This window comes from Saccopteryx bilineata, chromosome 2, assembly GCF_036850765.1.
Source record: "Saccopteryx bilineata isolate mSacBil1 chromosome 2, mSacBil1_pri_phased_curated, whole genome shotgun sequence".
Lineage (NCBI taxonomy): Eukaryota > Metazoa > Chordata > Mammalia > Chiroptera > Emballonuridae > Saccopteryx > Saccopteryx bilineata.
The window spans coordinates 101,668,254-101,683,691 of NC_089491.1; the positions used below are offsets into that span (position 1 = coordinate 101,668,254).

A 15,438-nucleotide genomic window follows, 5' to 3' on the forward strand; every position below is an offset into this window, starting at 1 on the left:
AAGGATGGTGAGGCTCAGCCAGTGTACCAGCATGAACATGTCTCCAAGATTCACTTCCCTTGTGCTTCCTGTGGATGGAAAAGGCAACATGTAAGGTTTAGTGTGGAAAACTCCCATGCTAGTGTTGTAACCCCCAACTCCCAAATGCCTAAGCTGAAGGGGAACTATGGGGTCATGTTCCAAGCTCTTTATTTTAAAAATGAAAAAGCTAAACTTGGGGAAATAGGATTTTTAAAAGTAACATTTGTAAATAGTTTTCTTTAACCCCCCACAGTGAATCCAGTAGCCATCAGTAGATGAGCAAGGCAATGAGTCATCACTCCGGGTTCCTGGAGCTGTGCTTCTGAGTTATCTCTGCAGAAATCGTAGGTAGGCTTCCTGAGACGAGCCTGAAAATGGAATGAATTTTACCTGAGGAATAGTGAGCGCCAACCACCAGACTGTTAAAAACAATGCTAATTATTTCTTCATTCTGCTTAAAAATGGCAGGATTTTTAAATAATGTCAATCCTCCAAGTTTTCTGGAAGAGGAGATGTGCCATTGGTTTGGTATGGGTCTCTGCCATAGAAGTTGACTTTTGAGCTAATATTCAAATATGTTACCAAATCCTTGAGCTTTTGCATCCATAAGCTTCTCCTGCCCAGCCTAGCACACACCAAGAATTGACTTAAAAATTGAAGTGACATTGTGTCTCGCTATTATGACCAAGTGGACTGTCTCCTGGAAGGTCAGAGAGTCCTGGGAGTTGGTATTTACATCTCTCTTGCTGTTGCACATACCTAATGCAGGGCAGTTTCACACAGCTTTGTGCGCTTACAACTGCAAGGTCCTGGGGCAACCAGGTTCAGAGAGCACTGGACGCAGTTGGGAGTTGCTCTCCCTCTCTCCTTCTCCCTCTCCACTGCTCTCCTCCTTTTCTCTTCCTCCTTCTCCCATTCTTATCTCTTCCCATCTGGCTGTGTTCCCAAGAGGGCACAGCACGGTGGTTTTCTCCAGAGTGACTCAGTCAGTGGTGGGATTCAAATAATTTAACAGTTGGTTCTCTGCCCTAATGACCATTTCAAATATAGGAAAAAATATATATATTGAAAAGCATTTAATACTTAAACAAGAATAGTAAAAGAGGTACACAAAACTAGATTATATTGTAAGAAAGTTTTAAAATATTAATGAGAATATATTAAATAATACCTGACAAAAAGGAATAAAACTTATTTAAGATATTTCCATATTGCTTCTTGATCAGCATCCTCACTTGCATTTTTTTTCACCTATGGACAGAATGAACATGACGACAGGCACTTAAAATATGCTGTTGTGCAGATGAACATTGAAAAAGAGTAAGGAATGCAAATTTGTGATTTCCACATTGGGCATCCACCTTAGAGAGAACCCTGATTACAAGTGCCATTTTAACAACTGGTTCACTGAACTCAATAAAAAATTAGGTACCAGCTGAATCCCACCACTGGATTCAGTGCTCTGATTGGTCAGTCACAGGCTCATCCCTGCTTTTCCTTGGGGGAGGCTCAGCTCCTTGGGGCCCCACACAGAGTCATCCTGCCAGGAAATCCATAGTGCCTGTGGCAGAGCAGGGAGTACACAGGGGGACTGAGGAAGGGAGAGAACAGGGAACAGGTATCTTGCCCCATGCGCGTGGTTAATCATCAGACCTCTAATTTTAAATCAGATTTTCCAGATGCTCAAGCCCAGTTTTTCCCACGAGAGCTTATTACAACTTTCCTACAATTCTTTGTCAGGCTTTTTAGGCACCCAGGGCATGTGAGCTTGGCAGTGGACAAAAAGGTGGTATAGGAATAGCAATTATAAAATGAGGACATGGAAGAAAGATGCAGAGGAAGCAAAGATGGAGCCCAGCCTGCAACAGTTGGGGTCTCAGCAGGACAGAGACAACATCATTAAGTTGGATAATTTGAGGAAAGCTTAATAAAGGGATTATTTACAAAAGACAGGCAGGATGTAGAGATACCCCAAGGAATAACGCAGTATTCGTGGGCAAGGAAGTGTGGGGCCCTTGACATGATGATAGAGGGCGCAGACCTGAGCCCAGGAGAGAATCACAGGAAGAGGGTCATCTCTGCGGGAGCTGTGGCCTTCCAGCAGAGGTCCAGGCAGCTTGAAGTGACCACACAGCAAGGGCACCAGGGAAGTAGGAATAGAGACCACCCTCTCTCCTTCTGATATCTTGCTTGGTCCCCACATTGCTGAATACTGGTGCCTGATGGCAGGGGAGCAGCTGATGTACCCATGCTGTTGACTTCAGGGACGAGGGGAGTGTGGATGTGGGGGGTGTGGGTGGGGTGGGGTGGGTGCACATTTGGTGATATAAACAAAGGTGGCAGAGGAAGTGAGGCTGACTCCTTGTATCCAGCACTCCCCACCTTCTTACCGCCAGCCCCACTTCCTAACTGTCTTTGTTGGAGAATCTGCTACTGGAATTCCCACTCATTTGCAGCTGTTGACAATGCCTTGCGCAGAGGAGTCTAAGCTGGGCACTTTTACTCTCCTCTGAGGGAAAAAGAGAAAATAAGTTGAACCCGTTGCTCAATTTCCAAAGTAAATTCCTAGATGAGGATTTGGTGTTTATTCTCAGACTTTCCTGACATATCTGTCCCACTGTCTTGTCCAGCCCGTAGGGGCAAACCAGCAGATTTGCATGATCTTCTCCCACAGGTAGCCAAGCCTGCACAGCCTAGAAACACTCCGAGTGCCATCTCAGCACATGGAAGGGGTAATGTGAGGGACCACAGGTGACCTGAAGTTACATTCCACACCAGTTATGTTTGGTGTGTAAAACCCAACATTGATCTGAGAGAGGAGAAAACAGAAGAATGCAGGAGAGGGGGAATTGCAATGTCTGTGATCTTATGCTCAAGCCAATGACCTCAGTGCTTAGGACTGAGGGAGCAAGGGCAGACTAAGGTAAGTTTGAAAAATAACAAACCACAGCTGGTCCTTGCTTGTTATCAGTTCCTTGGAATAAAGTCACAGCACCAGCAAAAAGAATGAGTAATATGATTATCAAGGACAGACCCTCTCCAGCCTCCTCTCTTACCTCATCCCCTCCCAGAGACACAAAAGTCGTGTAGGTCTGCAAACAAAGAAGTCATAGAAATCAGGCAATTGTCACAGGAAAGCTAAAGCTATAAAGGTATATAAGATGTAAGAAATCTAACTTCAGAGAGCTTGTGTCTTTGGTGTTACTAACCCCAGGAGCTCCACTGGCTACAAATAAATCTTTCTTCCTTCATCACATTGTCTGGGTGTCTTATCTTCCATTTGTGGCTAATTCCTGCTACATATCCTTGTACATAGCAGGTGCTCAGAAATGTCTGCTGAAAGGAAGGGAGGGAGGGGAGGAGGTGGAGGGAAGAAGCCTGCCAACAGAAACGGTGGCAGAAGCTAGCATTTTCTGAGACCCAGGGCCAACTTGGACACTTACCAGTGCCAGGATGTGAAAGGTATTTATGTACCTCAGCCTCAGACGTTTTTTTTTTTCAACTTTTAAAAAAATCAATCATTACTTTGTTGCCTGACCAGGCAGTGGCGCAGGGGATGACCATTGGCCTGGGATGTTAAGGACCCAGGTTTGAAACACTGAGATCGCCAGCTTGAGCGTGGGATCATAGACCTGACCCCATGATCGCTGGCTTGAACCCAAAGGTTACTGGCTTGAAGCCCAAGGTTGCTGGCTTGAACAAGGGGTCACGGGCTTGGCTGGAGCCCGCGGTCAAGGTACATATGAGAAAGCAATCAATGAGCAACTAAGGTACCGCAACTACGAGTTGATGCTGCTCATCTCTCTCCCTGTCTGTTTGTTCCTGTCTGTCCCTCTCTCTCGCTCTAAAAATAATAATAATAATAATAATTACTTTGTTTTTTAATTGGATTGGGGTGACACTGGTTAATAAAGTTATATAGGTGTCAGGTATACTATTCTATGACACACCATCTGTACGCTGCACTGTGCACTGACCACCCCGAGTCACGTCTCCTTCTGTCACCATTATCTATCCCCCTTTACCCTCATACACCTCCCCGACCCCACTCCCTGCCATAATTACCACAATCAACCTTTTAAATGCAGGAAAAATTATACTTGCTCAAGTTGTTTTTTTTTTTTTTTTTTTTTTTTTGTGAGGAGTAAATGAATCAACAGATATCAAGCACATCAGACAGGGAGGTGACACAGCAGACGTTTACATGTGTGTGTTCTCTGATCCATCAAAGCTTTCCTGGCAGTAAAGAGAGCTTGATAGCTTCAGAAACAGAACTTGCCCACATTCCTTCTTGACTTGAAACTACCTTTATACATAAACCCTGAATGGTACAAGAAAGTTCTCTACAAATGAATAACTCTGTATGACCAGAGGGCCTACCAGAACCTACTGAGCCCAGTAGAGTTATGCTCACAGCAGGTGGACAGATGAGGTAAGGTCACATCTCAACCACAAGGGGCCCAGGTCCCAGCTGGGCCTGGGACACGGGAAGTTGTGGAGCTGCTGGAGCGTGGAATTAAGGAGACAGCAGGGAGCAGGAAAGGCTTCCTTCCACTTGGCTGCTCCTACACCCACTGCCACAGCAAGCTCCTGTGCTGACCCACTGGCCCTCCAGGCTGGGCTGTGGGCCTTGGACGAGGATCCCAAAGTAAAGAGGGTGCCACAGCTCCCCCATCCTTGTTGCCTCTTTGCTTGGGTCACACTGGAGAACTCATGCTGACATTGTACTCCATTACTAGACCAAAGGCAATCTTTTATTCTGCCTTTGCAGCCTTAGTCTTTCCCAGTAATTCAGCACTTGCATCTTCCATTCCTCTCTGCTTAGTGCAGGGTCTTGAAGCAGAATTCCAGCTGCTGCCTCCTGAACTTCTCTACACAAGCTCTGTCTTTAGAGAAAGCACTGTCTCTCCGGGGAACCTCCTCCCATGTGTGCGCTTAGGAACTGAGAGCCCCTGTGTCAGAAACCAGCCCTCCCTAAGTGGCCGGGCCTGGTGCCCCTCAGGTCTAGCACCTGAGAAGACATCCTCCACTAATGAGAAGTTACATTCAGAATGGTGTGAAGACAAAAAAGGCATCAATTGCTGATAATCACATTGAATTCAGAACTTTTTCCAGCAATCTCCCAATGGCTTCCACGGGCACCAGGTAGCAACCTGCCTTTGATGGCAGAACAACAGGGCAACGAGGGAGACACTCCAGACCCTACAGCCCGGGGCAACACGCTTTAACATTTTAATTTCTTTCACCTCCTTTCTTGACTATTTTAGGATATCTATGCATGTTTCTCAGTTTAAAAGTCAAAATAAATATATGTGAATGTATGTGTGAATGGTTAAAGAAGAAATAGCTATAAAAATTACTGTATTTGCTTTTTATTAAAATTGATATACTAAAATCAATCTAAAAACTTACTTATCAAACTAAATAAAATATTTTTGCTCAGAGATAGACTTTAAATATAATTATACATATATGAAGCTATAGTCAACTTTATATTATTTTAATACATAATTACATTATAAATATATGTGTATATATTCTTTGTAGAAAGATATAGTTAGCATTGATTTTAAAAGTTATATTAATAAGATGACGTCAGAGTAATGGTGTGGTAGGAAGTGATACCGATAAATCTCCCCCAAAACTCAACAAGATCTTCAACGAGAAACAGAAAAACCTATCCTTGGAGCCTCCAGATGTTTCGCAATACACTCGAAGGTATGGTTGAGTGAAAAACTCGCTAAATATATAATCAAACCCCGAAGGAAATAGGGAGTAAGAAACGCTCCACCTTCCTCACTAACCTAAATAGGGCTGCTTTCACTGGGAACTGAGAGTATAGAAATTAAGGCAGGCAAAGGGGGTGAATAGATCCAGGCTGCGGCACAAACGGCTGAACCAGTCTGTGGCACGGAGATTCAAGCCGAGGAAAAACTGTGCCTGTGGCAACCCAGGCAATACAAGCTAACATTTGCGCCAAACCCAGACAAAGAAAGACAAGTGGGGCAGCCATTTTCCCCAATCTCCTGGTCCGCACGTGCAGATAGTGGGCGAGAGATTCTTTTGAAATCCCCGGGAATGGGCGCCCGTGTTACCCCACAGAGAGGCAGAGTCAGAGGCCTTTGTGTGGGCCAAAAGCGGAATCTCCAGGCCACCCCAGCGCCCTGAAAAAGCCGTGCATGGGGAGAGAGTGAGAGCCAATTCCAACGCTGGATCTTTTCCGAGCGGGCAGGGGTTTCACTCAGAGGGTGTGGCGGCCGGCCTGATATTCTGGTCTGTGCATGCAGATAGTGAGCGAGAGATTCCTCTGAGTGCCTCGGCAGTGGGCGCCTGTGTTATCCCACAGAGGGGCAGAGTCAGGGGCCTTTGTGTGGGCCAAAAGCAGAATCTCCAGGCCACCCCAGTGCCCTGAAAAAGCCGTTCACAGTGAGGAGCGAGAGCCAACTCCAACGCTGGAACTTTTCCTTGCGGGCGGGGGTTTCACTCAGAGTGTGAGACTGCCGGCCTGATATCCTGGTTTGCGCACAGATAGTGAGCGAGAGTTTCCTCCAAGTGCCCCGGGAGTGGGCGCCTGCTCGTGTTATCAGACAGAGTGGCAGAGCCAGAGGTCTTTGAGTGGGCGGAAGCCCTGCCTGATTATGCTAGCAGCTCTGACTGACTGAGCCTTACCCAGAGCCCTGTGCTGAGTGGGAATAGAGTGGGGAGTTGCCAGCTTTTTGAGCCTCTTACTATCCAGGCAGAGGCAGCAGCAACCCCATAGCTGGATTATCAGGCTACTAATTGAGGAAGGAAAGACTAGGAGAGAGGCTCCAGGAACACGGACTCTCTCATTGTCAGAGCCTATAAATGCTAATGAGCCTCGACTGCCAATGAGACTGAAGCACAATACATGACATCGCCATAGAGACTTATCAACTGCAAACTTCTACCTCAGCATGCCAAAGGGGCAGAACCTGGGGTACACAGTCACCAACCAGGAAGAGGGAGAGAAAAGAAAAAGCAAGAAGATAACCTCTCAAAATCAAGAATAATCCGCACACTTTATAACCTATCCCATTTTATTATATTTGTTCTTTTGTTTCTCTTATCTTCATTCTTTTTTTTTTTAATTTTTTTATTTATTCATTTTAGAGAGGAGAGAAAGAGAGACAGAGAGAGGAGAGACAGAGAGAGAGAAGGGGGGAGGAGCTGGAAGCATCAACTCCCATATGTGCCTTGACCAAGCAAGCCCAGGGTTTCGAACCGGCGACCTCAGCATTTCCAGGTCGACGCTTTATCCACTGCGCCACCACAGGTCAGGCCCTTATCTTCATTCTTGATTTTTTTTTCCTCCTCCAATTTGGTCGGTTAACTCTCTGCCGGTCTTACTCTCTCCTCTCCTTGAACTACACTACCCATAAGTGTTACATCTCCCATTATCTTTTCTTTCCTCTTCCTTTCTCTCTATGAGGGTTGCACTCCAAAACCCTTAACTCTCTCTCTCTCTCTCTCTCTCTCTCTCTTTCTCTCCTCTTTTTTTTCTTCTTTTGGTGGTTCCCTCTTTCTTTTCTCTCTCTCTTTCTTTTCTCCCTCTATATTAGTTTCTTCCTTTCTCCTTTATGTCTCCTCTTATTCAAACCTTAATAACGAACAAATTATCTTATCTGGGACTCAAACTTATGTTTGTGGCATTTTGGGGGGGTTTTACTTCACCTTTTTAACTCACTAGCAGTGCTCCCATCCCTGGCTCTCCATTTTATCTAGTTCTTGTACCACTAAATACAATAGTAATTTTTTAATTTGTCCCCCATTTTCCTGTTTCCCTCTTATTCCTCTTATCATAACTCTTAGTCAACCAACACCTGAAACCAAATCATTTTATTTTTGACCCAAATATTTTCCTTATTTGCTTTTTGTGGGTCCATACCCCCCCTTTTTTTTCTTTTTTTCTTTTCTTTTCTTTTTTTTTTTTTGCCCCTTTATTACTTCTCCCCAATTCAGGCCCTCCATTACAGGCATTGTTTGTTCTCTTTAGTACAATATAACTCACAGTTCACCACAAGATTTTCTCAAGAAAGAGGGGAGAGGAAAGGAAAGGAAAAAAGGAGGGGGGGAATAATTTCCTTTTTTTAAATTTTTACTTTATTTTATTTTTCTTTATTTAATTATTAATTTTTTTTAAAAAACAACTCTTTTTGATTTTTTATTTTTTTTATTCTTAATTAAATCTCATTAATACTATAAACAAAACCACCCTCAGATGCCACTAAGGAGGAGAAAATTGAATATCAAGGATACAAAAGAGAGAGAGGTAACACAGATAGATGAGGAAAAATCTATGGAGAAAAAAATTAATATATTGGAAAACTTGGAGTTAAACGACTGAAAATTTAAAACAGAAATCCTAAAAATACTCAGAGATATACAAAAAAACACATAAAGGCAATTTAGAGAGCTCAGAAAACAACTCAATGAACACAAAGAATATATTTCCAAGGAAATTGAAACTATAAAAACAAATCAAACACAGATGAAAAACTCAATTCATGAGCTGAAAAACGTGGTAACAAGCTTAGCTAATAGAACAGGCCAGATAGAAGGTAGGATTAGTGAAATAGAAGACAAGCAACTTGAGGCACAACAGAGAGAAGAAGAAAGAGACTCAAAAATTAAAAAAAAATCAGATAGCCCTACAGGAATTATCTGACTCCATCAAAAAGAATAACATAAGAATAATAGGTATATCAGAGGGAGAAGAGAGAGAAAATGGAATGGAGAACATACTCAAATAATAGATGAGAACTTCCCAAGCCTGTGGAAAGAACTAAAGCCTCAACTTCAAGAAACAAACAGAACACCAAGTTTTCTTAACCCCAACAAACCTACTCCAAGGCACATCATAATGAAATTGGCACAAACCAATGGCAAAGAAAAAATTCTCAAGGCAGCCACGGAAAAGAAGAATAAAACATATAAAGGAAGGCCCATTAGATTATCATCCAATTTCTCTACAGAAACTCTACAAGCTAGAAGAGAGTGGACCCCAATATTTAAAGTCCTGAAAGAGAGGAACTTTCAGCCACGAATACTATACCCATCAAAGCTATCCTTCAAATATGAAGGAGAAATAAAAACATTCACAGATACAGAAAAGATGAGGGAATTTATTATCAGAAAACTCCCACTCCAGGAATTACTAAAGGGGGTTCTCCAATCAGATACAAAGAACAAAAAAACAAAGCCACAAGTAAAAGCTCCAAGAAGAACACAATAAAACCAAATTTAAACTGTGAAAACAACAAAAAGAAAGTGGGGAGAGGATGGAGATTAACAGTAGCAAAGGATGATGGAGTGCAAAAGTACTCACAAAATAGTGCACTACAATGAACAGGGTAGGAACCCTTTTCATTACTTAAAGGTAACCACCATTGAAAAAACCACCATAGAAGCACATGATTTAAAAAAGATAGCAACAGAGGAAAGATGTATGGAATACAACCAAATCAAAACAAAAGATAGAAAAACGAAAGAGAAGAATCAAACAAGACACAAAACTAACAGAAAGCAAGATATAAAATGGCAATAGGGAACTCACAAGTGTCAATAATTACACTAAATGTAAATGGATTAAACTTGCCAATAAAAAAGCACAGAGTAGCAGAATGGATTAAAAAAAAATCCAACTGTATTCTGCCTACAAGAAACTCATCTAAGCAACAAGGATAAAAACAAATTCAAAGTGAAAGGCTGGAAAACAATACTCCAAGCAAATAACATCCAAAAAAAAAAGCAGGCATAGCAATACTCATATCTGATAATACTGACTACAAGACAGCAAAAGTACTCAGAGACAAAAATGGCCATTTCATAATGGCTAAGGGGACACCGAATCAAGAAGACATAACAATTCTTAATATATATGCACCAAACCAAGGAGCACCAAAATACATAAGACAGCTACTTATTGACCTTAAAACAAAAACTGACAAAAATACAATCATATTTGGAGACCTCAATACACCGCTGATGGCTCTAGATCAGTCATCCAAACAGAGAATCAACAAAGATATAGTGGCCTTAAACAAAACACTAGAGCACCTGGATATGATAGACATCTACAGGACATTTCATCCCAAAGTGACTGAGTATACATTTTTCTCCAGTGTACATGGATCATTCTCAAGAATTGACCATATGTTGGGCCACAAAAACAACATCAGCAAATTCAGAAAAATCAAAGTTTTACCAAGCATATTTTCTGATCATAAAGCTTTGAAACTAGAATTCAACTGCAAAAAAGAGGAAAAAAGTCCCACAAAAATGTGGAAACTAAACAACATACTTTTAAAAAATGAATGGGTCAAAGAAGAAATAAGCGCAGAGATCAAAAGATATATATAGACAAATGAAAATGACAATACAACATATCAGAACGTATGGGATGCAGCAAAAGCAGTGATAAAAGGGAAGTTCATATCACTTCAGGCATATATGAACAAACAAGAGAGAGCCCAAGTGAACCACTTAACTTCACACCTTAAGGAACTAGAAAAAGAAGAACAAAGACAACCCAAAACCAGCCGAAGAAAGGAAATAATAAAAATTAGAGCAGAAATAAATGAAATAGAGAACAGAAAAACTATAGAAAAAATTAATAGAACAAGGAGCTGGTTCTTTAAAAAGATCAACAAAATTGACAACCCTTGGCAAGAATTACCAAGGAAAAAAGAGAAAGAACTCATATAAACAAAATCCAAAATGAAACAGGTGAAATCACCACGGACACCATAGATATACAAAGAATTATTGTAGAATACTATGAAAAACTTTATGCCACTAAATTCAACAACCTAGAAGAAATGGATAAATTCCTAGAACAATACAACCTTCCTAGAGTGAGTCAAGAAGAAGCAGAAAGCCTAAACAGACCTATCAGTAGAGAAGAAATAGAAAAAACCATTAAAAACCTCCCCAAAAATAAAATTACAGGCCCAGATGGCTATACCAGCAAATTTTATCAAACATTCAAAGAAGACTTGGTTCCTATTCGACTGAAAGTCTTCCAAAAAATTGAAGAAGAAGCAATACTTCCAAACACATTTTATGAGGCCAACATAACCCTCATATCAAACCAGGCAAGGATGGCACAAAAAAGAAAACTACAGACCAATATCTCTAATAAATACAGATGCTAAAATACTAAACAAAATACTGGCAAATTGAATACAACAACATATTAAAAAAATAATACATCATGATCAAGTGGGATTCATCCCAGAATCTCAAGGATGGTTCAACATATGTAAAACGGTTAATGTAATACACCATATCAACAAAACAAAGAACAAAAACCACATGATCTTATCAATATACGCAGAAAAGACTTTTGATAAAATACAACACAATTTTATGTTTAAGACTCTCAACAAAATGGGTATAGAAGAAAAATATCTCAACATGATAAAGGCCATATATGATAAACCATCAGCTAACATCATATTAAATGGCACAAAACTGAAGGCTTTCCCTCTTAAATCAGGAACAAGACAGGGTTTTCCACTCTCTCCACTTTTATTTAATGTGGTACTAGAGGTTCTAGCCAGAGCAATCAGACAAGACAAAAAAATAAAAGGCATCCATATCAGAAAAGAAGAAGTAAAGGTATCACTTTTTGCAGATGATATGATCCTATACATCGAAAACCCCAAAGAATCCACAAAAAGACTACTAGAAACAATAAACCAATACAGTAAGGTTGCAGGATACAAAATTAACATACAGAAGTCAACAGCCTTTCTATATGCCAACAATGAAACATTTGAGAACGAACTCAAAAGAATAATCCCCTTCACGATTGCAACAAAAAAAATAAAATACTTAGGAATAAACATAACAAAGAATGTAAAGGACTTATATAATGAAAACTATAAACATATGTTAAGGTAAATTGAAAAAGATATAATGAAATTGAAGAATATTCCTTGTTCTTGGTTAGGAAGAATAAATATAATCAAGATGGCCATATTACCCAAAGCAATATACAAATTTAATGCAATTCCCATCAAAATTCCAATGACATTTTTAAAAGAAATGGAGCAAAAACTTGTCAGATTTATATGGAACTATAAAAAACCCTGAATAGCCAAAGCAATCCTAAAGAAAGAGAATGAAGCTGGGGGCATTACAATACCTGACTTCAAACTCTATTATAGGGCCACGACAATCAAAACAGCATGGTATTGGCAGAAAAATAGACAGACCAATGGAATAGAATAGAAAACCCAGAAATAAAACCACATATATATAGTCAAATAATTTTTGATAAAGGGGCCAACAACACACAATGGAGAAAAGAAAGCCTCTTCAATAAATAGTGCTGGAAAAACTGGAAAGCCACATGCATAAGTATGAAACTGGACTACAGTCTGTCCCCCTGTACTAAAATTAACTCAAAATGGATCAAAGATCTAAACATAAGACCTGAAACAATAAAGTACATAGAAGAAAACATAGGTACTAAACTCATGGACCTGGGTTTTAAAGAGCATTTTATGAATTTGACTCCAAAGGCAAGAGAAGTGAAGGCAAAAATTAATGAATGGGACTACATCAGACTAAGAAGTTTTTGCTCAGCAAGAGAAACTGATAACAAAATAAACAGACAGCCAACTAAATGGGAAATGTTATTTTTGAACAACAGCTCAGATAAGGGCCTAATATCTTAAATATACAAAGAACTCATAAAACTCAACAACAACCAAACAATCCAATAAAAAAAATGGGAAGAGGACATGAACAGACACTTCTCCCTGGAAGAAATACAAATGGCCAACAGATATATGAAAAGATGCTCATCTTCTTCAGTTATTAGAGAAATGCAAATCAAAACTGCAATGAGATACCACCTCACACCTGTTAGATTAGCTATTATTAATTAGATAGGTAATAGCAAATGTTGGAGGGGCTGTGGAGAAAAAGGAACCCTCATACACTGTTGGTGGGAATGTAAAGTAGTACAACCATTATGAAAGAAAGTATGGTGGTTCCTCAAAAAACTGAAAATAGAACTACCTTATGACCCAGCAATCCCTCTACTGGGTATATACTCCCAAAACTCAAGAAAATTGATACATAAAGCCCCATGTAGTCCCATATTCATTGCAGCATTGTTCACAATGGCCAGGACATGGAAACAACCAAAAAGCCCGTCAATAAATGACTGGATAAAGAAGATGTGGCACATATATACTATGAAATACTACTCAGCCATAAGAAATGATGACATCGGATCATTTACAGCAAAATGGTGGAATCTTGATAACATTATACAAAGTGAAATAAGTAAATCAGAAAAAACCAGGAACTGCATTATTCCATACATAGGTGGGACATAAAAGTGAGACTAAGAGACATTGATAAGAGTGTGGTGGTTATGGGGGGAGGGGGGAGAGGGTGAGGGAAAGGGGGAGGGGGAGGGGCACAAAGAAAACTAGATAGAAGGTGACAGAGGACAATCTGACTTTGGGTGATGGGTATGCAACATAATTGAATGACAAGATAACCTGGATATGTTATCTTTGAATATATGTATCCTGATTTATTGATGTTGCCCCATTAAAAAAATAAAATTATTAAAAAAAGTTATATTAATATAATATATAATAATAATATTAGCTATATTAATATAATAATAGATTTGAGACCAAAATGTCATCATAAATGGAGAAGGTCAATTAATAATGATTTAGGTGTCAGTTCTTCAAGAGGGTGTAACAATCTTAAGCTTCAAAAGATATGAACAATAATTAATTCAACTAAAATGAGAATAGATAAATCCACAATTATAGACAGAGATTTCATCATCTACTTATCAATAATTCATAGAATAATTGGACATATAATTAGTAAATGTAGGAAAACCTGCAACACTATCACAACATAATTAAAAAATTCTAGAATATTTTATTCAAATAACTCATTTTAATCAAGTAGAATGTGCAACAAGATAAACTGTGGTTTGGATCATTAAGTCTCAATGAATTTAAAATAATTTAAGACATGCATAGTTATGTTATCTAAACAAAATAAAATTAAAATAATATCATCTCTGTTATATTAATATGCTAAACTAATGTATTGAAATTCTTAGCCAGAAAAGACAAATAAGTAAATGAGAGAAAATTAAACAAAATCATATTTACTTATAAACATGAAGACTACATAGAAAAGTCAAAAGAATCTGCAGACACCCTGGCTGGTTGGCTCAGTGGTAGAGCGTTGGCCTGGCGTGCAGGAGTCCTGGGTTCGATTCCTGGCCAGGGCACACAGGAGAAGCGCCCATCTGCTTCTCCACCCCTCCCCCTCTGCTTTCTCTCTGTCTCTCTCTTCCCCTCCCGCAGCCAAGGCTCCATTGGAGCAAAGTTGGCCCAGGCACTGAGGATGGCTCTGTGGCCTCTGCCTCAGGCGCTAGAATGGCTCTGGTTGCAACAGAGCAACACTCCAGATGGGCAGAGCATCGCACCCTGGTGGGCATGCTGGGTGGATCCCAGTCGGGCGCATGCAGGAGTCTGTCTGACTGCCTCCCCGTTTCCAACTTCAGAAAAAAAAAAAAAAAAAAAAAAAAAAAGAATCTGCAGACATAATATCTGAATTAAAGGAGAGATTAACAAATTGTCTGAATAAGAAAATCAGTAAATATTGACTGAATGTACTCCTATATATAAGCAACTGTCTAGAATTTAATTTAAAAGAAGTTGCCAATTATAATAGCAATTAGAAACTTCTACAGAAAATATTGTTACATTTTATTGCAAAGACACTTCAAGAGATCTAAATCATTTGAGCAACAAATATATTTTATTCAAAGGTAGAAAGACTATCAGAAGCTGGTTTTTCCAAAAACATCAACTGTAAAGTTAATCTAAATCTACAAAGTCCTGACAGCTCTATGGGCAGAAAAGAGAAGTTTTGAGATTGATAAGGAAAAACAAAGAGCTTGGAAGTGCCCAGTTTGGGGAAAAATAAAAAATACAAGGGTGTCTATTCCCTGCTAGCTATTAGGAATTATGTTAATATTAGTTAATAAAGTAATATGATGTTAATTAACAATATAGTATTATATTAGTAAAGTGAGATTTTGGTTTAGGAAATAGCAATTTTGCCTGAAACAAAATATATACTCACAAAATAGTCCCACAAACCTACATGAAAACTTGATAAATAAAAGAGGTGGCTCTAGAAATAAAAAAATAGAACCAGAGCAATTGTTTATTAGCCTAAGAAAAAGTGCATTTGGATCCCAAACGACACTCCATAAATATGTATAAGAATAAGTTCCATAGGGGTTTCCCTCTAAAATAGGGAATGCAAAATTTGCAATTGCTCACAAGAAAATACAGAAGAATGGCAGAATAATGTAGCATTTTATTAAAAAGACAG

The 15,438-nt window shown here is 39.6% G+C and overlaps 1 pseudogene; it reads left to right on the forward strand.

Annotated features, from left to right (window-relative positions):
- LOC136322284 (anillin-like) overlaps positions 1-15,438 on the forward strand; it is an 85,331-nt pseudogene that overhangs the window by 67,250 nt on the left and 2,643 nt on the right.